General features: G+C 46.5%; 1 long non-coding RNA gene across 1 annotated transcript; it reads right to left on the reverse strand.

The window, feature by feature from the left end:
* Positions 1-2,882: 2,882 nt before the first annotated feature.
* Positions 2,883-6,708, reverse strand: LOC129328774 (uncharacterized). Its single transcript, XR_008596890.1, has 3 exons — positions 6,625-6,708; positions 6,057-6,218; positions 2,883-3,337 (listed from the first exon to the last, which is right to left on the reverse strand). It is a non-coding gene; the product is annotated as an uncharacterized LOC129328774 (long non-coding RNA).
* Positions 6,709-24,178: the final 17,470 nt, after the last annotated feature.

Consider the following 24,178-nt stretch of genomic DNA (forward strand, 5'->3'; position numbering starts at 1 on the left):
CATGTTATTAAATATCCTATCAAATAATCTCAGAAAAAGAATAAGGAGACCTTTTCCGTTACATGGTGACAGCAGCAAGAGCGCTATACGCAGTGAAATGGAAAGCAGATATGAGCCCTGATGTGTCAGAGTGGATAGATAAGATTCTTGAATATGCATCAATGGCCAAATTGACTACTTATGTACATAATATACCAATAGCTGTATTCTGGGGGAAATGGAAGGATTTTTTTTACTACTTAGGCAAAAATGAAGAAGAATTATAAGGTAACTTAGTACAAAAATAAGATGATCAAACACAAGGAAATGACTAACCAAAGCAGTTGACATTAAAGTTTGTACAAGTATCCAAGGAGAGGGAAGAAGAGCTATTACATAATTAAGCTTTGTTAATTACATAATTAAGCTTTGAGTTTCAACTTTAGGAGATGGAATATTGGTTTTATGTGTGTGTGTGTGTGGGGGGGGACACCTAATGCAGCCTCCCTGCTGGGGACGGTCCCCCTTTTCACCCATTCTTGGGTTCCCTTCCACAACAGCTTCTGCAACACCCCCAACCAGCCCCACTCTCCCCCTCCTTCATCCACTCACTGACAGGTTTGCCAACTCCCAAGTGGGGCCAAGGGATTTCCGAAATGATCTCCAGATGACAGAGATGAGTTCCTCTGGAGAAAATGCCTACTTTGGGCTCTGTGGCATTGTAACCCACTGAGGTCCCTGCCCTGTCCAAGCCTTCCCTTCCCTAGTTTTCATGGCCAAATCTCCAGGAATGTCTCAACCCTATGACTGGCCACTCTCCATGCAAACCAGTTTGAAAACATTTCTGTTCTCTTCTAACTAAAAAGCCACCCCTTCCATTCAATCCTCCATAAACAGACTGTAAGGATCGTCTAGCTTTGGAGAGAGAAGACTCCCTGACCTGTGTCTTTTGGAATAATATTGATGCGTTAACTGCACATGCCTTCTTCCTAACAGAGAAAATGGGAAGGGGCCCCATTTCCCCTTCCAGCCTGCACAAGCTTCCCTGCTTCGCCCTTTGTCTCCATGCACTGTCTGACCATCTCTCCAACTGGGGGGGGGTCTCCCCTTCTTTTATTTTCCACCCACCCCCAGAGACTTCTCTGCATCCCAAAAGCACTTGTCACTCACCAGAACCTGCATGCAAAGATCTCTTTTTCCCTCTAACTGGGGGGCGGGGAGAGCACCCCTTAAAAAGCCTCTCTAGGAACCCAGACTCGCTGGATAGCAGCCCCTTAAGAAGCCTCTCTAGGAACCCGAGCTCACTGGCTTTAACCGTTACGGCGGTTATCTCTGGAAAACCAAGAGCCTCTTGCCGGCGGTAGGAAGAGGCTGTGCGTGGAGCTGTTTTTGCACTTAGGCTCTCTCAGTTCAGATTGACTTTGTTGGATGAACTTTCTGTAACCTGGCAAAGCAAGAAAAATATACTATACCTGAAAAAAAATATACAACTTGTAAAAGAAGGGGGAGATTCAGTAGTAGGGCTGCAAACTCTGGGGAGAGCAGGGTTTAGAGAGGGGAGGGACTTTAGCGAGCCCACCCTGCAAAGCAACCATTTTCTCCAGGGGAACTGATCTCTCTCGTCTGGAGATCAGTCGTAATACCAGGGGGTGTCCAGGCCCCACCTGGTGGTTGGCAACCCTATGTGCCAGCAATTCAGCCTTGCTTAGACCCGCACTTCATAGAATCCTAGAGTTGGAAGGGGCCTTAAAGAGCATCTAGCCCAACCCCTACCCAATGAAGGAACAGCCTAAAAGCATCTCGTCCATCTGCTCCTTGAAGACTGTCAGCAAGGGGGAACCCACCACAGCCCTTGGCATCTGAGGGGAAAGCTAATATCTCTTCCCCAGGTATTCAAGGAAGAAGTGCAAGGGAGTTCTCCAGAAGGTGGCATTCCTGACTGGGAGGTTCTCTCCTAACAAGACTCCCAATCTCAACTAGGGAAGGAATGCCTTGCGAAACCTCTCTGCTGCTGTCTCTCTTGGGAAAGGGGGCTACGTATGTATGGGTCTGTGCTATCATGCACTTTGCTGACATGAAGCGTCTGCTCGGACTCTGAACCCACAGATGGGAATGGCAATACTTGGATTGACCCTGTAACTGATATTCAACTCCATGCTGCCCCTGGACAAGGAGGTTCCATTTAGCCAAAATGGCTGCTAGTCACTGATGGATAGATCTATTCTTCATGGATCTGTGTAATCCCCCTAAGTCTCCTCTACTGAGCCTCCAGGACCTCATGGAGCAGTGCGTTCCACAAGCTAATCACACATTATATGGAGCAGTCCTTCCACAGGTCATGAGTGCTGATCAACGTTGGGGGTTCTAGTATTTTGGGTGCTGGAGAAAACACCTCTCTATACTCACTTCCTCTATCTTCTCAGCCCTTCTTGTCCAATTTTTTTTTAAAACTGTGAAGTCCCAAACTCTTCCAGCTAACCGGTCAGTTTTGCCCTCCTATTCATATGCCCCGGCAGCTATTAATCAAAGTACTCAAACCTTTTGTCCAGCCCAGGAACTAACCATTGGAGTCTTTGTCCTAACTGCTAGGAGGACTCTCCTCCACCTCAGGGCACATTTTTCCTATAAAGGTAGGGTCCTGGCCCCGTTCAAATCTGGCTTCTCCCTTAGGGTCACTTCTCTGAGTCTCTCTGTTCACGCTTGCTTACTCTCCTGGATCCACAAGCGCTGTTCCACATCTCTCTCTCTGGGCTGACGGCGTGGGACGTTGGAAGCTTCTCTCCTATGGACTGGACCTCTTTCCAGGATAGGTAGATATAATTATTCCCTCTTGCTCTATTCCCATACTTCTGGCTATTATTTCCTAGGACTCTCTCTTTCTCTCTCTCTATGGTTATTTTCCCCCAGTAATTGGTGTGTATGTGTATAAAGTTCTGTTCTTTAATAAAAGTTATTGATTGATTTGAAGCACCAGACTCGCTTGGCTTATTGGGATTGGGACCCCATAGACACAGGTGATTCAATTCCAGTTACTGCCTCTCGTATAGCGGTCTTCCTTGCGAGCTAATTCCCCCCATAAATCATATTTATGCAAGGAGATCCCTTCAGGTAACAGGTGGGGGTGAGAGATCCCGCTAACCTCCTGTTTGTGATGATTCCTGAGGGAGGAAATTGTTTTCTACTTCCAGAGTCTGGTGACTTTTGAGGAGGTGGTTGCATACTTCACCGTGGGAGATGGGTCTTGCTGGACTTGTGCCAGAGAGCGCTGGACAGGGAGGTCATGCCTGAGGATTGTGGGATGGTGTCCTCTCTAGGTAAGAATTCCATTTGTCAAAATACAAATTCCTATTGTTATTGCCTGAGAAAGAATCAGAAAAAAAAAGTTTGGAAAAGGTCCCGGACCCTACTGTCTCTGTTTCTTTTGGGCAGCCATTTTCTAAGGTCTCTTTGGAGAGGGGCCCCTGATCTGGCAGCTGTGTCAGATACAGGTGAGGAGGCCTAGAGCCTTGGGGGGGGTGTTGTGATATTTTCTATGTTGTGAGACACTTTTGAGAGTTCATAATGCATCACAATGATAAGGCAGTAATCCTTCTGAGAACCCTTGAGGGTAGGCCCAGTGTCGAAGGTGAAGGATTCTGGGTGTGATGATAGTAGGTTGGCTAAGGCCACCTGGTGAATAGAGTGAAGATAGATGGTGCCCATCATACCCAGCACTATCTGCTTGGGGGCGGGGGGTAGCAACTCACCAGGATTTCAGGCTGAGGCCTTCCCTGGGGCTGGTTTCAGGACTCCTTTTACTGGAGTCCTGAAACCAGCAATAATTGAATCCAGGGCTTTGTATTCTTGCATTACTGCTCAGTTTTGTATTATGGTTTTTTATTATTAAATTTTATTTTAAAAATATTAGAACCAAAAGATAAAAACAAGAGAACTGAAAAAAAGATAAAAATAAAAACTGCTTAAAATTACTCAGGCTGCACACAGCTTGCCTGCTTTCTCCCGACTCAATACTTTCTCTCCACTCTCAGTCTCAAACTGCATTCACTCTGCCCACACTCTCAGTCATCAACCAATCATATCACTCACTCATCCCTCTCTTTCACCCCACTCTTCACCTATATCACACCAAGCATTTAAAGACACATGCACACATTTACTTAAAAGGGACCCTTACACAGCTGTTCTGACTCTCCTTTCTGAACTATTTTTCCAGGCTTTTACCTAGCTGGCACCCATGTTGTGCCAGGCAGTGCCTTGCATTTATACTATAAGAGGAAGGGAGCTTATGATTTTATATCTATAAACTGCCCCTCAGCAGGAGGAGGGTCTGACTGCTAACACCCCTGCTCTATCTACTTACAGTTCCAGCAAAAGCCTGCATGAAGGAGGAGGGAGAGATTGTTGATATATTAGCTCTACAACCTGGCTTGTGCTATCTGGGCTTCCCAAGGCTGGGCTCCCCAAGGCTGCATCCATGTCCCCATTCACCCAAGTTGCTATTCATCTCTTTTCAGAATCTTCATGCTCCTCACTCCTTATAAGTAAACAAAGATAATTACCTTTAAAAAAAAAGCACTAAAGTTCTCTACGATAACAAGTTCTTTTTTTCTTGGTTTTAACTTTTAATGTCTTAATTTGTCTCCTTTTATTCATGCAGATGATGTTGGGGGCAAACAAGATTAAGGGGGACCTTCTACGGTTGTCACTGGAAGGAACAGAGAAAGAAGTTGGGCAGTGAAGATGGAGAAATGATCCATGAGGAGAAGCAGGTACATAAGGGGGAAGATTCATCCAGAGCTTTTTAAAAGCGGAAAACAGAAATTCAATTAAAAATCTACAATGGAAAGAAAAGAAAGAAAAGTAACAAGTATGGGAATTATTTGAGATATCATGGAATCCTCAGAGAAGAGAGACGTTACAAATGCTAGGAACGCAAGAAGAGTTCTAGTCGGAGCCCAAATTGTACTTCCTATCTAAGAATCCACACAGTGGAGAAACCATATCAATGCTCCAAGTGTGGAAAGCCCCTACCTTACTTCCTATCAAAGAATCCATACCAGAGAGAAACTGAATGCACAGAGTGTGGGAAGAGCTATAGTTGAAGCAATAGACGTAATCAACACCAAAGAATCTACACAGGCTAGAAACCGTATCAGTACTCAGAATGTGGAAAGAGTTTCAGTAGAAATGATAGCTTCAGTCAACACCAAAGTATCTGCCACAAGGCTGTTCCTGTCTGTGGCAAGAGAATCAGCAAAACTACACTAAGAACATTCTGGGCAAGCCCTGGATGCACCGAGATGGCCACAGCTGGTCTACGTCAGCCCAGGCTAAAGGTCTTTCTTCCTCAACAAGGAAGAGTCTCCTGGAGGCAGAGGTTTCTAGAGTGCCTCATGCAGAGAGGATGGTGGGCTAAAGTGCTGGTCTCTCTTCCCTGAGACTGGAGACCATTCTCCATATGGCAGCACAGCATGGTGGAGCCATATGTTTCTAGAGTGTCTCAGGCACAGAGGACGGTGGGATGAGGTGTTGGTCTCTCGGCTCAGGCTGGAGATTGTTCTTTCTACATCAGTGCAGTCTGATGGGGTCTGGTGTTGGTATAGTGTCTCAGGCAAGGAGGACAGTGGGCTGAGGTGCTGTCTCTCTTCACCCAGGCTGGTTTAGCCAGTTAGGGGCTACATTGTTGACCGTTGAAGTCGGTTTCAGCCATTGGGTAGAAATGAGGGAAGGGAGTTTTGTGCCTCCCCATGGACCAAGGAAAACTTCAAGATAGGACCTTGCAGGGGAGTAGGAGTCCTTTTGGTTCATTCCTTGCGTCTCAGGAGGGGGCTGTCTTCATAACCCCCACCCATTCTTTTGGGAAAAGGCATTACTTGCTGGTTAGAGAAGGAGTTGGATTTCAGGTGGGATCTCAGTGCCATTGCAATGCTGTACCTGAATTCATTTTTCTATAGCTGTGAACCAAAAAGACCCCAAATCATCCCAATTTTTCCATTTCCATCAGAGGAATAAGCCATCAGAAGCGCATTCCTTCCACCCAACCCAGTGCCCCTTGCCAGGTTGACCCCATTGCTCACCTCATCCTTGTCGTCTAGAACAGCGTGGGCCTAGCTGAGGAGGGATAAGACCACAAAAGCCGCTCTCTCCCTTACCCAGTCTGGGCCCAGGCACGTGATGTTGTCCCAGAAGGCCTGGAGGCATTCCGAGAGCTGCTCCTCACTCAAGCAGGCTCAGAAGTTCTGAAAACAGAAGTCACCCTCAGTAGCAGCTCTATCCCGGACAAAAGGGAAGCTGCCCTGCCATCTGACCCTGTGGAGCCCCTGGCTTCTCCCTCCCTCCCACCACTGCGTAGCCCCCTTTCATCTGAGAAACAGGAAGCTCCTTGGGACAGGGACTCATCTGATCTTGCTATGCTCTTAAGGGCAAGGTAAGTGGATGATGGCTTGTCATCGAAACTCGAATAAGGACGTAGAGGGTGAGTCCTAACTGCAAACTGAGGAGAGTCCTGTGTCTTTTTGCACCACTTGTTAAAGAACTCCTGGGCGTGGCTGTCATGCTTCTTCCCTTCAACCGAGACCCTCCCTTCTAAGGTGAGCTGACTTGAAAAAAGATCCCCTGTCAGCACTGCCAGAATGTTCTCCTTACCTTTCCCATGCAGATTGCATTCTGGTACTGGGACTTTCAGGCCTGCCTGTTCTCTGCCTTCCACCTCAGGCGGTTGCCCCTCCTGCCCAGCCCCGGAAGTTAGAAAGCACAAGTTCAGGCGTGCTTGTCCTGACCAGCACAGCTTCCCATCATTCTCCAAGAAACTCTCTTGCGCACTCTTCCCTTGAGATAAGAACAGCTCTGGACACAGCAGTCTCTGAGCTCCTCTCCTCCAGCCCCCCCTCTTTCTCCCTGACCCCATCCTGAATAGCTGTGGCACTGCTCTGAGGCAAGACTTGAGAAATGAGGCATGGATGAGAGAAGGGCCACGGCTCTGGTGTGAATTAAGGTCCCACTTCCCTGTGGGCTGATGGGGTGGGGCCTTGGGAAGAAGTACATCAGGGGAGGGGCCTGACTCTGTTGCCATGGATTAAAAGAGCCAGATTTTCACAGAAAGTAGAAAGGCTCATCCTGGGATTTTGTGCTCCAGCCAAGGAGAGGGCAGCAGAGCCCTCTCCCGGGAGGAGTCCAAAGGGGGCTCAGCAGGAGTACAGGCTGAGAGCCAGGTAAAGGGCGGCTCTACACTGACAGGTATCTTGGCAAGTGAAACCAGACCCCTGCCTGCTCCCTCCAAACCCCAGGCAGAGTGGGCGGGGTGGTCACACCTGAAATGGCAGGAGTAGGCAAGCATGGAGCTGTACAGAGAGAAAGCTCTGGCTCGCACCCCTGCCTGGTGGCTCTGCATCCAGTAGGACAGATGCTGTGGAAAAAAGCAGCGCTTCCGAATCAGACCCTGAGCTCCGTGCCAGGACTGTGCTCCTCTGCACAGAAGTCCCCTCAGGAACTCTTCTCCTGTGGGATAGCTGCTTGCATCCATCCTGGGATTCTGACCTCATCTTTTGTTTTCTTCTCAACTGTTTCCAGTGCTTGCTGGATCTTCATGGCCTGGTCTTTCATTTAAGATGACCCTGAATGCCTAGGCCACTACTGACATCTCCAGTTCCCAGCTGAGTGCAGGCTGGAAGTTCCTGGCAAGACAGGAGAAATTATGGTCATTTAAAAAAATTAGTTATTGTTTATTGTATTGTCTAAACACTGACTGTGGGGAACCAGCAGCAAAGCCCAAGACATTCCTGTTGGGAAAGAGAAAGAAAAGAGGCCATTGGGCTCCTCGCACCTCAAAGGGCTGGGCTGTCCTCCAGTTAGAAAGCTAGTGAGAATGTCTGCCAGGCCTTTCCTACCACCTGGCAGATTTTTTAAGCCATCAAGAACACCCCTTTCTCTAGGGCAACCCATTTTGTGCAGCCTGGATTTTGAGACATCTTTTCCCTCTTATGGTAGCAACCTTCTGAAGCCTCATTTCGGTTGCCGACCTGCCCTGGCTCAATCCACTCTTCTTGATTCTTCTACACTGCCCCCTCTCCCTTTGCCATTCCCCACCTTAATCACAGCCTTGTCCTTTGCTCCAAAGTCTGCACACGGCAACCCCTGACCCTCTGCCACCACTCAGAATATGGATAAGTGTGCCCGGCAGAAAGGCTCTTCCTGGGATTCTGTGCTCCAGCCAAGGAGAAGAGTCCGAAGGGGGTGTGGCAGGAACAAGGGCTGAGAACCAGGTAAAGGGAGGCTCTGCACTGACAGGGACTTGGGCCAAGTGAGGCCAAGACCACTGTCTGCTCCCTCCAAACCCTAGGCAGGGTGGGGTGGGGACACTTACCTCAAAGGACAGGAGGTGGCAGGCGTAGGAGAGCAGAGAGCTGTACAGGGAGAGGGCTGTGGCTCGTACCCCTGCCTGCTGTCCTCATTTTTGCTGCCGGCCTGCCCTGTGGCCTTTGAGACCAGCATCTGCTCCCTCCAAACCCTAGGCAGGGTGGGGTGGGGACACACCTCACAGGACAGATGGTGGCAGGCGTAGGAGAGCAGGGAGCTGTATACGGAGAGGGCTGTGGCTCGCACTTCTGCCTCGTGGCTCTGCATCCAGTAGAACAGATGCTGTGGAAAGAAGCAGCGCTTCCGAATCAGACCCTGAGCTCTGTGCCAGGACTGGGCTCCTCTGCACAGAAGTCACCTCACGGACTCCGCTGCTGTGGGATAGCTGCGTGCATCCATCTTGAGATTGTGACCTGAGTCTTTGGGGAGAAAGCAAGGTATTGCTTTCTGTTCCATGCCCAGAGATACGGGAGAATGATCCATTCTTCCACCTGCACCCCACAGAGGTCCAGTTCAGATACGGCTTAACTGTCCTTAGAAGCCACCCCTGAGATTCCAAGGGGCAACAGGAGCTGCCCCCAGGAATCTCCCCGGGGTAACATCTGGGGCATGTCATGAGCCGGGGAGCTCCAGAGCGGCCAGTGGGGAAGTGGGGACTGCCTCTCCCGCGCCTCGGGGGACCGTCTCTTCTCTGTGTGCTCCACCCCCCGCCACACATATCAAGGAGTCCCACCAGATGCAGAGCAGTGTGCAGCCCCCTGTACCGTCCCTGCACTATTTTTGGTAGACCTTCCTGTGCCTTGCCCTGAAAGAGGCTGTTAGGAAACTCACTTCCTTGCTTTCCTGTGAAAAAGAGCTGTCAACGCAGTCAGTTGGAATTTGGCTTACGGCTGGCAGAGGCACTTCAATTGAGGCCTTTTTCCTTTTTTCTCTCACTATGAGATCTGAGAAGCGAAAAAATTCATTTTGCTACCAAGGCTCCCAGGCTGACAAGGAACTGCCTGCCGCGGGAAGTGTGAGGCTCTCAAGGTCGAAGGCCTTGGACAAAACCAGGATTGTCTTTATGAGCAGCTCAGTGATTGAGGGAAGGAACTTGGTTGAGAACAAAGCTGGACAGAAACTTGAATGATCTTTAGCCCCTGAGAAAGTGGTTATGAAACAGGAGAATAGCTAGCATCCTGTCGGGATGGATTGGATCACCCCCGCTTTTTTGGGTTGAAGTAGAGTGGTTAGAGGTGGTTGGCATCTATACAGTGGAACAGAACGATATACCTTCCTCACTGGAGAGAGACAGTCATCGGAGGAATTTTGGACGGAGATAGTAACATATTACAAAGGAGGAATATTCGTTCCCAGTATACGTTACCACCACTTTGCCCAATGAGAATGAGTCGCAGCAAAACATAGCCTTTCAAAACATATTTATTTTTGTAAATTTTACCTTATAACTTTGTATGTTATATTTATTGGATTATTTATTCTTGTGTTTATTGGTGAATTTATTGCAAATTGCCAATGTGCTTGAAATTTGTCAGACCGTGTTGGTATGTATATGATCAATTTCAATTGCCTTTAGAATTGTATCAGTTACCTTTGACACGAATCAAACTACCAGGCGAGGATGTCTGGGAGAGGCATGTCCATCCCAGAGATGCTGCCTCCCTTTCCCCCCCCCCGCCCAGTCCTTTCTCCCAGAGCTTCTGGCCTCCCTTCCCTGTGAAGAAGGTCTTCAGCACAGCCTCATCACAATCAGGCAGGTTCGTATCCCAGTACGCAGTCCACAGGAGCTCCCAAGCTCACTTTGAAGTCCACCAGGAGGGAAACGTCCTGGTGGGCATCGACCCTCACCTGTCCCAAGTGCAGCAAGACTTTCCTCCCTTAACGTGGCCCTGGGGGAGGTGGACACGTGCCCCCATCACACGCTGATTGCCCTTGCCATCCGAGAGGCAAGTTGCCACTCTGGGGAGACAGCAGCCTCCCCCACCTGAGCCAGTGGCCCTCGCCCTGCCCTTTCTCACTCCTTCCATGGGAGGTGCGGCCAGGCCCCTTTCCTGGGCTCTTTTGTCCTCCTGGTTTGCCCCTGGGAAGATTCACGGCACCTTCCCCCACCTTCTGTCTGGCCCAGCTACAAGCTTAAAGCAAGAAGAAAGAGTCGCAGTAAATGACCTAAACAAAAAGCCTTGGAGATATTGATAGGAAAGTGCCGATATTGGCATCTTCTGCCTCTTTAAAATCTGTGACGCTATAACGACTGTTAATGAAAGTATCACCAAATAAAACAGTTTTCAATGTACTTTATTGTGTCTAAAGATTTTTCTTAGTTAGTTTGTTATGGCGCTGTGTGCTTGTTTTCCAGCCACAAGCCTTGCCCCCGTCTTTCCCCCACTCCTCGTGACCTTCCAGCACCCTCTTCCCACTGCTCCTGGAATGCCACTCACTTTAATCTTCTCCACCAACTCCTCCTTCGGGCAGGGGAGATGGTATGTCGCCTGCTGCTTCCTCAAGAACTCTGCCTGGCTGCCCTTTCCCTGGAAGTAGCAAGAGTCAGGCTGTTAGCAGGGCAGGGACCATCCTGGGACCCACCCTGAGGTGAGGGGGCAGGGGTGTCTCAACGTTTCCATCGAGAGTCACAAGGAGTCCATCTTGCTTGAGAGCAGTCAATCCCCTATCCCGAGAGGACCTCTGAAGAAGGGGTCTTCTACCACTCCTTGCCTTCCTGACCCAGGGAAGAACAGCAGGCTGATCCAGCCAGGATTGCTCCCTGGCCAAACATCCCTCCTGGCCACCCCGGAGGCCTCTGGGCATTACTTAGGAGGACACGGGGAGAAGACTGCACCCTTCGAAGGCAGAAGCACTCCGGAAGCCAGCAAAGACGCTTTCTTCACCAAAGGGACCAGAATCTGGGGCTCCAAAACGGCCTTCTGCAAGCACCCTACATCCAGCAGTCCAATGGGCAGACAGGGCCCCTGTGTGTCTGGCCTGACCTCACTGCCAAGTGGCCTTTCCTTGAGGTTTAGGGCCTTCTACTCTTTGACGGAGAGGTTGCAGAAGACCAAAGGGCATGGAAGAAGCGGGGTGGCGTTGGGGGTCCCTGGAGACCCACCAAGGGAATGGAAATTGCCCAGGGCCTTCTGGAGGGGGCATGAATGCTGAGGGGTTTACCTGACATTGTCCGCTGATATATTTTGCAACGTCTCTTGCCAGGTCTTTTCGACGTCTTGCTGGCTTACAGGCTTCTGCAAGTTAGGCAGAGATGGAGGAGAGAGTGAGACAGGGACAGATTGGTGTTTCCTTCCACCTTCCAAGCTGTCTTCTTTTTGACCCTTTTCAGTGGCGCTTCCACACAGAGTTGTTATATGACCCCTTGAGGGGTCGTAATGGATCACCTCCTGCAGGTCAGCAGGGGGGGATCCTCTTTGCTGACTTCATGGGCTCCCCCTGCAGTTTTTGGAACAGTAGAGCAGGCTACCCTTGGGGGTGATTTTAGGGATTTCACTCCCATTTGCCCCTCTGGACACAGAAGGGGGACATGGGCTGGGCTGGGGTTGGTAGCCTGTCAGGACTTCCTTGGGCCTGCTTCGGCAATGGAGACCTCCCCTTTCCCAGAAGAGAGGGGAAGTCTGGGGAAGAAGACTTCAGGAGGTTCTGGAATTTTGGGGTCAGGTGCCATCTTTCTTCAGTCTTTGGCATCTTTCTTTTGGTTCGGATGAGCCCTTCAGCCAGAGGAATGCATGCTGTGGCCTGGGCTGGGGGCCTCTGCACCAGGGGAGGTTTCCATCTGGCCCCTGAGTATTGGCTTCAGTATTGGCCTGATGGACTGCTGTATCAGCAATCTGGGTGAGGCTCCTAAGAGCTCCAGGGATGGCCTGCTCATGTACCTCTCTGCCTTGTGCAGCCCCCAGCAGGGCCAGGGCTCGGCAGTGTACACACAGGAGAGATGGAAGGGGCCCGGGATGGCTGGTGCTGGGCAGAGTGGGAACCTGAGACTTTTAGAGCGGGTGGGGAGGCCGCAAGGGGACCGAAACTTTCTCCCTCCCTGAGGCTGGCAGATGAGCCTGGTCCCCCAACACACACCCCAGGGGCCTGGAGCATCTCCTCATCAGGAGCTGCCTGCTGCGACTTCCTGTTTGGGATCCATGGAGGTCTAACGCAGCTCCACTTGCGGAGCTGACCGGACTGCCGTTTTAACCGGCCGGCGGGGTGAAAATAGCCCGCGGCCGACTGCTCTCAGGCGGGGAGCAGGCAAAGAACGCTCAAGACCCTAGGGTGAGCTAGATCTCGGACGAGGGGGGGCTCTACACAACGAGTCTCCCCCCGATCCTTGAGGTCCCACCTTGCGACGGGTCGGCTATAATCTCTGCGGCAGTTTTGGGGCCAATTCGGCTGGCATAAGACCTACATACCCAAGCATCGATTGGGGGAAGAAGCTGAGAGGAGAACTTAAAATCGAAACAGCGATTATAACCCGAGAAAAGTGAAGAGAAGGTAAAGATCATTATCTTCTGAGACGGGACAGATTGATAAAAACAGAGAGGAAAAAAAGTAGATTTTTAAACTGCAACAGACTAGTGAAAAGGAGGGGAAGACTCGGCAGGAATCGAATTTAAAAAGAGACTAAGTTTAAAGAAGTTATTAAAGAAATGGGACTATTGTTTTGAATACCTGTGGCTTTGGAGCTGTGAGAAAAAGACACCATCGCGAGATCTGCTGTGGGAAGACGGGAGACAGGAAGTGCGTAATAACAATAGAGTGGCTGGAGAGAAGCGGCCCTTGCTGGAGGGCAGGAAGTAGGGAATCGCCATTTTTGAAAGGGGAAGGGTCGCAGCTTCAGCGGAAGAGGAAGTAGGCCATCTTGGATTACAAAATCATAGAGAAACCATAGAGAAAAGACGCCCGACATTTTGGACTCTTTAAAATTTAATTTCTATAAGAAGACCGGGACATTTAAAATAGAAAAACGTTAAATTTTATGCCACGGAGTTAAAGAAGAGAGCGGATTCGTGGGAGCGAGCTAAAGCAAGCCCCACGATGTCAAAAAAAGAGTGGCAATCGGCAATAGAAAACCTGGATAAAAACCTGGACAAAAAACTTTTAGATATGATTAAAGAACTTAAGGACACGAAATTGGAGCTGATAAAAGAGGTTAAAGAGGTTACACAGACAGTAAAATCGGAGCTGTCAGAAGTGAAAAAAGGTATGGAAACAATATGAAGTGAATTACAAGGAACGCAGCAGAGAGTTAAAACAGTAGAAGACGCGATGGAGAATTTAGCAGACACGCAACAAACAGAGATGAGATTGGTGAAGGGGAGAATGTCAGTTGCAGAAACTAAACATATGGAGAAGCAGCTACGTTTTCGTGGCTTGCCAGAAGTGGAAGGAAAGTCAGCGCAAGAACAGATGACTGAGGTGTTGGCTGAGTACCTGGGGAAGGAGGAGGAGGAAGTTGTGGCTATCCTAGATGTGGCATACCGTGTGAATTCGAGAATAGCAACCCAGAGGAAACTACCAAGAGATGTGATTGTGCAGTTTACAACACGAAATATGAAAGAGAGGATTGTGACAAAACAGTTTCAAGATCCATTGGAGATTGATGGCAAGACGATTATTATAATGAAGGAACTGCCCAGATCAGTGTTACTGGACCGGAAAAAATATAAAGTGCTAATTCAGATTTTGAAGGACATGAAAATCAGGTACAGATGGGAGTTACTGGAAGGAGTGTCCTTTGAGTTTGGAGGGGCCAAAAAACGCATCAGATCTGAGCGAGAGATGGAGCGATTTATTAAGGACAATGAAAAAGACTTACCAACAAGATCATGAGTATGGAGTGTAAAGTATTATCTTGGAATGTAAATGGACTAAACTCACCGAATAAGAGGAAAAATACTTTTCACTGGCTACTAAAACAAAAATGTGACATTGTTTGTTTGCAAGAGACCCATATCAGAAAGCAGGATGTTAAATATTTAAAATCTGGAAAATTGGGCAAAGAATATGTAGCGGCCTCCAACAAGAAAAAAAGAGGAGTGGTGTTGTACATAAAAGAAGAGCTACAGCCAAAATTTGTTATGAGAGATGTGGAAGCTAGATTTGTAGCAGTGGAATGTATTTGGAATTTAAAGAGAGTGTTGGTAGTCGGACTTTATGCACCTAACGGTGCAAAAGAAAGCTTCTTTGAGGATTTAAGGAAGCATTTAGACGATCTTGCATACGACCAGATAATTCTTGCTGGAGACTTCAATGGAGTGACAGACTTGGAACTAGACAAAAAGACTACAACGGCACAAAAGAAAAGAGGACTATTACCAAAGCTTTTTTTTGAGTTGATTCAACAAGAGACTCTTGAAGATGTATGGAGGAGAGAATATCCTAAAAGCAGACAGTTTACTTTTTATTCTGCAAGGCATTCTACATTATCAAGAATTGATATGATCTGGGCCTCAAAAGACTTAGCATTATGGACTAAGGAGGTAGAAATAATGCCTATGGTAGGCTCAGATCACAACCCAATTATGTGGAAATTTGGAAAAAAGAGAAAAAGGAAAGCATGGAGAATAAATGAGGACTTGTTACAGGAAAGAGAGAATATGGAAATACTGAGAAGAGAGACAAAGTTTTTTATACAATACAACGTGAATAAAGAAGTACCAACCAATAAAGTTTGGGATGCTTACAAGGCGGTTGTAAGGGGCATACTAATGGACTTAAATGGTAGAGCAAGAAAGAAGAAAGAGGAGAAAAGACAAGAGATTGAGGAGAAAATAAAAGCCAAAGAAATACAGCTAAAAAAGAGACCAGGGAAAAAGAAGGTACACCAGGAAATTAAAATACTTCAAGAACAGCTAACAGCAATGAGCAATAAAGAATTGGAGTGGAATCTCAAAAGACTGAATCAAAAAGCGTTTGAGGGTGCTAATAAACCTGGGAAGTACCTGGCATGGCAATTGAAGAAGAAAAGGGAAAAGAAGATAATAAATAAAATTTGCGAAGATAACAAAACGTATTTGGAGCAGGCTACCATTAGTAGAGCCTTTTATAAATTTTACGCTAAGCTGTATAATAAAAAAGAAGTAAACAAAGAATCAATAGCGTCATATTTGGAGAAAACCAAACTTCCAGAAATCTCGGAAGCTTGGAGAAATAAGTTGAATAGTGAAGTAACTGACGAGGAAATAAGTAAGGCAATACAATCTGCAAATCTAGGAAAGGCGCCAGGGCCAGATGGACTTACGGCTAAATTCTATAAGACAATGGCTAATGAACTGGCACCATTCCTAAAAGAGGTGATGAATGGGGTTTTAAGGGATCAAAGGATTCCAGAAACTTGGAGTGAAGCGAATATATCATTGATCCCAAAAGAGGGCCAAGACCTGACTAATGTGAAAAATTATAGACCTATATCGCTACTCAACAATGACTATAAAATTTTTGCGAAGATATTGGCGGAGAGATTGAAGGGGTGGCTCTCGGAAGTCATAGAGGAGGAACAAGCAGGCTTTTTGCCAGACAGACAAATAAGAGACAACTTAAGGACAGTGATCAATGCTATTGAATATTATGACAAGCGTTGTGACAAAGAGGTTGGTTTCTTCTTTGTTGACGCTGAAAAAGCGTTTGACAATTTAAACTGGGACTTTATGTTTGCCACTATGGAAAAGCTACAATTGGGAGAAAGATTCATCAGAGCAATTAAGGAAATTTATAGAGACCAGACTGCAGCAATTGTGGTGAATGATGAATTGACCAAGAAATTGACGATAAGTAAAGGAACAAGACAAGGTTGCCCGTTATCTCCATTGTTGTTCATTTTAGTATTGGAGATTCTGATGATACAAATACGTCAAGATGATGAAATTCGTGGATTAAAAATAAAGGACTATTCATACAAGGTCAGAGCATTTGCGGATGACATAATGTTAATTGTAGAGGACCCATTGGAGAACATGCCAAGAGTGATAGATAAGATCAAGGAGTTTGGAGACTTGGCAGGTTTCTTCATTAACAAAAAGAAGTCAAAGATATTATGCAAAAATATGACTAAGCAGAAACAACAATTGTTAATGGAAACAACGGATTGTGAAGTAACAAGTAAAGTGAAATATTTGGGAGTCGAATTAACTGCAAAGAACATAGATCTATTCAAAAACAATTATGAAAAACTATGGACTCAGATAGAGAGAGACTTGATTAAATGGAATAGATTGAATTTGTCATGGTTGGGCAGGATTGCAGCAGTTAAGATGAATGTGTTACCAAGAGTAATGTTTTTGCTACAGACAATACCAATCATCAGAGACTCCAAACAATTTGAAAAATGGCAGAGGAAAATATCAGATTTTGTTTGGGCAGGCAAGAAGCCTCGAGTGAAAGTGAAAGTTTTACAAGATGCAAAGGAAAGAGGCGGAATGCAACTGCCCAATCTGAGACTTTATCATGATGCAATCTGCCTAGTTTGGTTGAAAGAATGGATGACATTAAAGAACAAGAAACTATTAGCCCTAGAGGGATATAAAAAAATATTTGGATGGCACGCATATTTATGGCATGACAAAGTAAAGGTCAACTCGATGTTCCTGCATCACTTTGTTCGGAGAAGTCTATACATAATCTGGAAGAAGTACAGAATTTATCTACAAGAAGGAACCCCTTTGTGGGTGGTTCCATATGAGGTGATAGACCCGAGAGCTGTTGATAATGAACAACAATGTTTAACGTATAAAGAAATAACTAAAACTGAAGCATCCAAACTTAGAATAAAGACACAAGAGGAACTATCACCTAACTACGATTGGTTCCAGTATAGACAGATCAGAGACTTATATAATTCGGACTCTGTAAAGGGAGGTATACGAATAGAGAATTCGGAACTAGAGCAGACCCTTCTTAAAGAAGATAAGAAAAGAATATCCAAGGTATACCAAGTACTGTTGAAGTGGTATACCGAGGATGAGATAGTTAAAACACAAATGGTGAAATGGGCTATAAACTTTAATAAAGAAATAACAATGGAGGCATGGGAATACTTGTGGAAAACTACAATGAAGACAACGACATGTATTAATATCAAAGAGAACATTTATAAAATGATCTATCGTTGGTACATGACACCAAAGAAGATTGCGCTAGGGAATTTGAATACTTCTAATAAATGCTGGAAATGTAAGAAGCATGAGGGCTCCCTCTATCATATGTGGTGGTCGTGTGAGGTAGCCAGGCAGTACTGGGGGGAAATAATAAGAGAAATGAGTGAAATTTTACAATTTCAAATTAATAAGAACCCAGAACTCCTGCTACTGAACTTGGGAATGGAGGGAATTCCAGCCCAACACAGGACGTTGATATTTTATATGACAGCAGCAGCTAGACTTTTGTATGCGCAAAAATGGAAAGTACAAGAAGTGCCAACTATTGAAGATTGGACTTACAAATTGCTGTATATGGCTGAAATGGACAAGATGACAAGAAAACTGAGAGATCTGGACTCAGGGCAGTTCAACACAGACTGGGAGAAGCTGAAACAATACCTGGAGAAGAAATGGGAGGTGGGAGGAAAACTGTGGCAGTTTGAGAACTACTGAAGTATTGAAGTAGAGGGGGGAGACTTTACCGGGGGGAGAAGAGATAAATGTGAATTAATAAGCAGTCAGATTAATAGATTGACATATATATAGATATATATAGGTTAACAAACAGAACATAGAGAAAATAATTAATTATAAGGACTAAATATAAGGAGCGATTAACAATATTTTCTTTTTTTTCTGATAAGTTTTGTACCAAACTGAATGTCTGAAGATATAGATGGGTCAAATTGATTGACTACGTGAGGATAGATATATAGAACTATTATAAAAAGATAGAATGAGTAATATATATAGAGAATAAGTCAAATTGTTTGATATAAACGAATGTATGATCTATATGGTTTATGATATATAGAAATACCTGAAATTGAAAAATTGGGATAAATTGTTTATCTAAGATGGAAACAAAGGCTTACAGTTTGGGCATATAATGTTAAAAATAGTTAAGGATGTACTGCTTAGAATAATGGAGAATATATATTTGTTTTAGATAGAGGAAGCTAATAAAAGTAAGGGAAAGGGGACAAAGGGTTGGAAAGCTGTTGGAAGTCAACAAAAAGGGGGGGGGAAGGGAGGGGGTTAGAGATGAAAAAATTGGGGAAAATTGAATGTAAATGTGGAAATAATGGATTCTAACCCAATAAAAATTTTTCAAAAAAAAAAAAAAAGGAGCTGCCTGCTGCTTCGTTTGGTCTTTTGTGGGCAGGGGGGGATTTTATTTTCTCCCCCACACTACCTTGCCGTGTGTCATTGAAGCCTAGGAGACAGCAAGAAGGTGAGAAGCGGGTCTGGCAGCCTCCTCTTGCTCTATTTGGGCGCCTGCCTTGGCTTTGGGCCGCTAGAAGCTCTGGGCTTGGCAGGAACTGGCTGTCCCCTGGAAAGATCGTGTTGATGGGTATCTCAGGGACCCCTCGACTCTGGGCTTTCCCAGGCACTTCTGGGTGCCCTCTCTCTACACAGAGGGGGCCGCTGTCCCCTCCCGTGGGCAGGGAAGGGTGAAGCTTGGTTTCTACTTCTGCTGTGCTGTCCCCCCCCCCCTTCGCGTCCCCGGCTTGCTTGCAGCAGGTCCTGATGTCTCCTGCTGCTGCACCTCCCGTCTCTTCCTCCATTCCAATTCAGTGCAGAGGCTTTGAGGCATTCTAGATCACGGTTCAGTCAGTCATTATTCATTGATTGATTTGCTTGGTTTATACTCCACCTTTCTATCCAGGGGGAATCTAAAGCGGCGTACATGTTTTCCGTTTTATGCTCACAACCTTCTGTGGTAGCTTAGGGTGAGAGGGTGTGACTGGTCCAATGGTACCCAGAACATGTGAGGGGCTGGTGAGCATTCAGGTGCTTCCCGGTCAGAGTTTCTAACATCAGCCCTGAAAGGTAGGCCCATATGAGTCATCCCCCTATTGCAGTGAAAGGCATGCCAAAGGGGAATCGGTGTCTGAAGAGGAACTTCAACCCTCTACCTCCCAGATCATGTCAGCTTTTCTGCTGCAGCAACTGCTTTGAGCATCTCAACTGTCTGGTTCAAGGTTTTGGTTTTGACATTTAAAGCCCTTTATGGACTGGGACCAGCATACTAACGGGACCATCTCTCCCCATATGTCCCTTGGAGGGCCTTGCACTTGGCGGACAAGCAGCTGCTGCTGGTCCCCGGCCCAAGGGACGTTTGCCTGGCCTTGACCAGGACCAGAGCTTTCTCAGCCCTGGCACCAGCCTGGTGGAATGCTCTTCTGGTTGAGATCCGGTCCCTGCAAGATCTGTTGCATTTCCACAGGGCCTGTGCAATGGAGCTGTTCTGCTGGGCCTATGGCTGAGGCAATTAGTCCCAACTGCCCGTTTCTCACCACCCTGCCCTGGTTATGAATTTATTTTGCCAGCTGCTCTTTACGGCTTTACCCAGCCCTTTATCTGGATTTGATAGTAGACGCCTCTATGATCCAGAGGAGTTAGCCATGTTAGTGTGTAGTAGCAAAATAGAAAAGAGTCCAGTAGCACCTTTAAGACTAACCAACTTTACTGTAGCATAAGCTTTCGAGAACCACTGCTCTCTTCGTCAGATCTGATGAAGAGAACTATGGTTCTCGAAAGCTTATGCTACAGTAAAGCTGGTTAGTCTTAAAGGTGCTACTGGACTCTTTTCTATAGACGCCTCTTTGTGATCATAATTTATTGATATGGTTGTGGTTTTATTATTCCAATATAAACTATAGTTATCTGTTTTAATATCCTGAGCCTGCTTGCAGGGAGGTCAGTCTATAAATGTAATAAATGAAGTGAAATGATTGGTCACAGAGAACTCTCTGAAACAAATCCAACTTTCCAGCAGCTGGCTGTCAGAAGTGAAGGGAGTTCTGGAGGGAAGGCAGCATGAGCCACCACATCTCATGGCTTGCCCCTGGGCAATGGGCCACCTGTGTGGAGGAGCATCACAACCACAGCTTTTCTCCCCTTCCTAGAAGAGCTGTTAGTTGCCTGGGCTGGAGGGCTGGGGGCCCCTTCTGGGCAGGTGGGAAAAGGAAAAGCCCCTTCCAGGGCTCTGGGGAGGAGACCCAGATGTCCTCCTGGGGGCCTGAAAAACCCTTTGCTGAGATCCCTCTCTGGCTGGAGGAGAAAGGAGGAGAGGAAGGAGACTTCCCTACCCAGAGGGGAGGGAGGAGGGAAGAGGGAAACAGAGAAAATCAACGTCTTGTTCCTCAAAGTCATCTTAGTACCAAACTGAAGAATGGCTGTTGAGCCACAGTCGCTAAATTATAGCCACAAGCCATACAGAAGCAGAAACGAAACAGAATCAGCATTGCGGACAGATGGCCATCTAGTCTCTGCTTAAAATCCTCCAACGGAGGAAAGCCACCACTTCCCGAGGAAGCCTGTTCCACTGAGGAACTGCTCTGACTGTCAGGAGGTTCTTCCTAGGAACTACAATGCCAAGACCACGGCAATACAGCCCGGAAAACCCCCAACAACCATCGTTCTCCGGCCGTGAAAGCCTTCGACAATACATCGTTCTTCCTAATGTTTAGCTGAAAACTCTTGCTTTTATTTTAACCTCTTGTTTTAACCCACTGGTTCTGGTCCAGCCCTCTGGGGCAACAGAAAACAACTCCGCTCCTTCCTGTATGTGACAGCCCTTCAAATATTGTCGAAGGCTTTCACGGCCGGAGAACGATGGTTGTTGGGGGTTTTCCGGGCTGTATTGCCGTGGTCTTGGCATTGTAGTTCCTGACGTTTCGCCAGCAGCTGTGGCTGGCATCTTCAGAGGTGTAGCACCAAAAAGACACTGACAGCACCAAAGTGTAGCACCAAAGTGACACTGAGAGATCTCTGTCTTTTTGGTGCTACACCTCTGAAGATGCCAGCCACAGCTGCTGGCGAAACGTCAGGAACTACAATGCCAAGACCACGGCAATACAGCCCGGAAAACCCCCAACAACCAGCCCTTCAAATAGTTGAAGAGGGCTATCATATCACCTCTCAATCGTCTCCTCTCCAGGCTAAACATACCCAGCTCCTTCAACCTGTCCTCACAGGACTTGGTCTCCAGACCCCAGACCATCTTTTTAGCCTCCTTCGGACACATGCTGGCTTGTCAACAGCCTTCTTGAACGGTGGTGCTCCAAATGGAACACAATACTCAAAATGAGGTCTACGCAGAGCAAAGGGACACCGTTACTCCACGTGATCGGGACAGCAGACGTGTGTTGATGCAACCCCAAACTGCATCTCCTTCTTAGCTGCCAGTCCTCACTGCTGACTCATGTCTACTAAGGCCCCTCGATCCTTTTCATATACTACTGCCAAGACAAGCCTCATCCATTCTAGAACGATGCATTTAATTTTTTTCTGCTTAAATGCAGAACTTGACATTTATCTCCGTTGAAATTCATTTTGTTTGTTTTAGCCCAGCCTGCCAAGATCATCCTGAATCTTCTGCTGTATTAGCTGCCCCTCCCAATCTAGTATCGTCTGTAAATTTTAATGAGCATCCCCTCTATTCCTTCATCCAAGTCATTTAAAAAGATGTTAAACAACACGGGGCCCAGGACAGATCCCCGAGGCCCTCCGCTTCTTACTCATCTCCAAGAGGATGAGGGCCCATACAAGCACTCTTGGGGCACGATCTGTCAACCAATGACAAATCCACCAAACAGTAGCCGCATCCGAACTACATTTTACCAACTTGTCAACAAGCATATCATGTGGAATCTCATTAAAAGCCTTACTGGAGTCCCAAGAAACTCTGTTCACAGCATTCCCCTGATCCACCAAAGGAGTAGAACTCTTATTAAAAAAAGAGATAGGGATAGTCTAACATGACTTGTTCTTGAGGGACCCACGCAGGCTTTTAGTAATCAAAGCCTTCTTTTCTAAATGCTCAAGGACTGACTGTTGGATTTGTTCTAAAACCTTTCCAGGTATGGATGCCAAGCTGACAGGTCGGTAGTGTTGTATCTTGAACACCAGGACATGCCAGCTTTATACACAAGAAACAGGTTTTTATTCAGCTCTCACTCTGGCTCAGCCTACATTTTAGTCAGCCTCTCAGCCCACCCTCAGCAACCACCAGTTTGCTGCAGAAGCCCTGAAGGGCCAAGACTGAAGACATGCAAAGCAGAAAGCTGTCCCCTAGAGGCTGCTTTTACACAACAGGAGCCTCCTTTTCCCCCTTCTTGAAGATGGAGATGACAGTAGAGTAGCTTTACTTAGCCCCACGGATTGTAAAAGGAGCAGGAAAATTCAAGAGAGATCAGCTTCCTGTCTACATGGTTAAGCAAAGTTGAACTTGAAGTACCTGCCATTAGGCTGTAAAGAAAATGACTCTGATCTCTCATGAACAGAAGCAAGATCCTACATCTCAAAGCTGCTAGCTAAACCAGATTTATGTCACCAAAGACCAGCTTCTAATTTGAAAGCCATAGGTAGTGCATGTCTCAGATACTTTGAGAATTGTTCTCAAAGATCTAGATTGGATTAATTCAATGAAAGAAGCAAGCATTTGTAACCAGACTGGTGTTGTGTATAAAATCTGGTTTACAATCTTAGTAGTAAATCGAACAGCAGCAGGGATATACAGCACACCTGCCATGAAACAGAATTTTGCTATTGCTCCAATTTCCCTTTTATCCTTTGCTACAGTTGATTTAACATGCAATTTACAGCATAATGTTTGTATCAACTCCCCCCCCCCAATATTTATATGACCAAACTTGTTCACTTTTATATTTCTCTATTTTCCCTATCATCCAACTCTATAGTGGATGACAGGTAGATCCAAAGGAAATGATTTTAGTTTTATCAATATAAACATTTCCTTTTCAGGGCAGTACTCAAAAAAATGTTCTCAAAGTTCTCTTTAGTCCCACTTAATGAAATAATTATCATATCATCTGCATAGAATAATGCAGACATTCTTTTGTTGCCCAAGCTCTTCTTGTCCAGCACCATGGCTAGTAGTCATTGATGGACTGCTCTCCTCCACGGGTCCCCCTTTAAAGCTTGCAAATGCTTGCAGCCATCGCTCTCTCCACTGGCAGAGCATTCCACGATCTACTTGTAAAGATGCCCTCCTTTTGGTCCATCCTAAATAATTCCATCCAGAAGACGTGCACATAGACTTCCATTCCAGATCAGGCAGCCAACATCTCAACTGCCTGCCCCTCTTGCAAAGCCAGTCTGGAAATGAACAACTGAAGCTCACTGAAGTTCAGGCCAGGTCACAACTGAAAAGGCCCTCTTCTGCATCCCCACCTAGCTGGGGCTCACCCCAGCACATGAAAGGGCTGTTCACTTTTCCATCCAGTCTACCCAGCAGTTAAGATTGTTTGCAGAGGCCCTCTTTAGTGTGCTCCTACCTTCAGAGGTGGCTACCAGTTAGAGATTCTTTGCTCTCCTCCCTCAAGGTCAGCATGGACAGGGAGACCAAACAGCTTTGGAAAGGGCCCAGACCCTTCCCCCGCCTTTCATTGACAGAAACCAAGGCTTAAAGGTTGGCAATATTGTTGTGGTTACCTAGCAACCCCCAACATGGCCACTGAATCTCAGCGGGCATTCATTTTTGAAGCTACAGGTGATGCTTCTATTATTTGGGGAGGGAGGGCTTAACTACCCCACCTTTTTTTAAGATTTCAGGGGGTTTTAGCAAACTTAGGTCTTTTCTCAGGTTTGTGGAAATATCTACCCATTCATGGCCCTTATCTGTAGATTTAAGGATCCATAGCCCAGAATTAGATATAATGATGATGAACAAGTAGAAAACATGACAA

The sequence above is a fragment of the Eublepharis macularius genome, chromosome 4 (genome assembly GCF_028583425.1).
Source record: "Eublepharis macularius isolate TG4126 chromosome 4, MPM_Emac_v1.0, whole genome shotgun sequence".
In the NCBI taxonomy this organism is placed as follows: domain Eukaryota; kingdom Metazoa; phylum Chordata; class Lepidosauria; order Squamata; family Eublepharidae; genus Eublepharis; species Eublepharis macularius.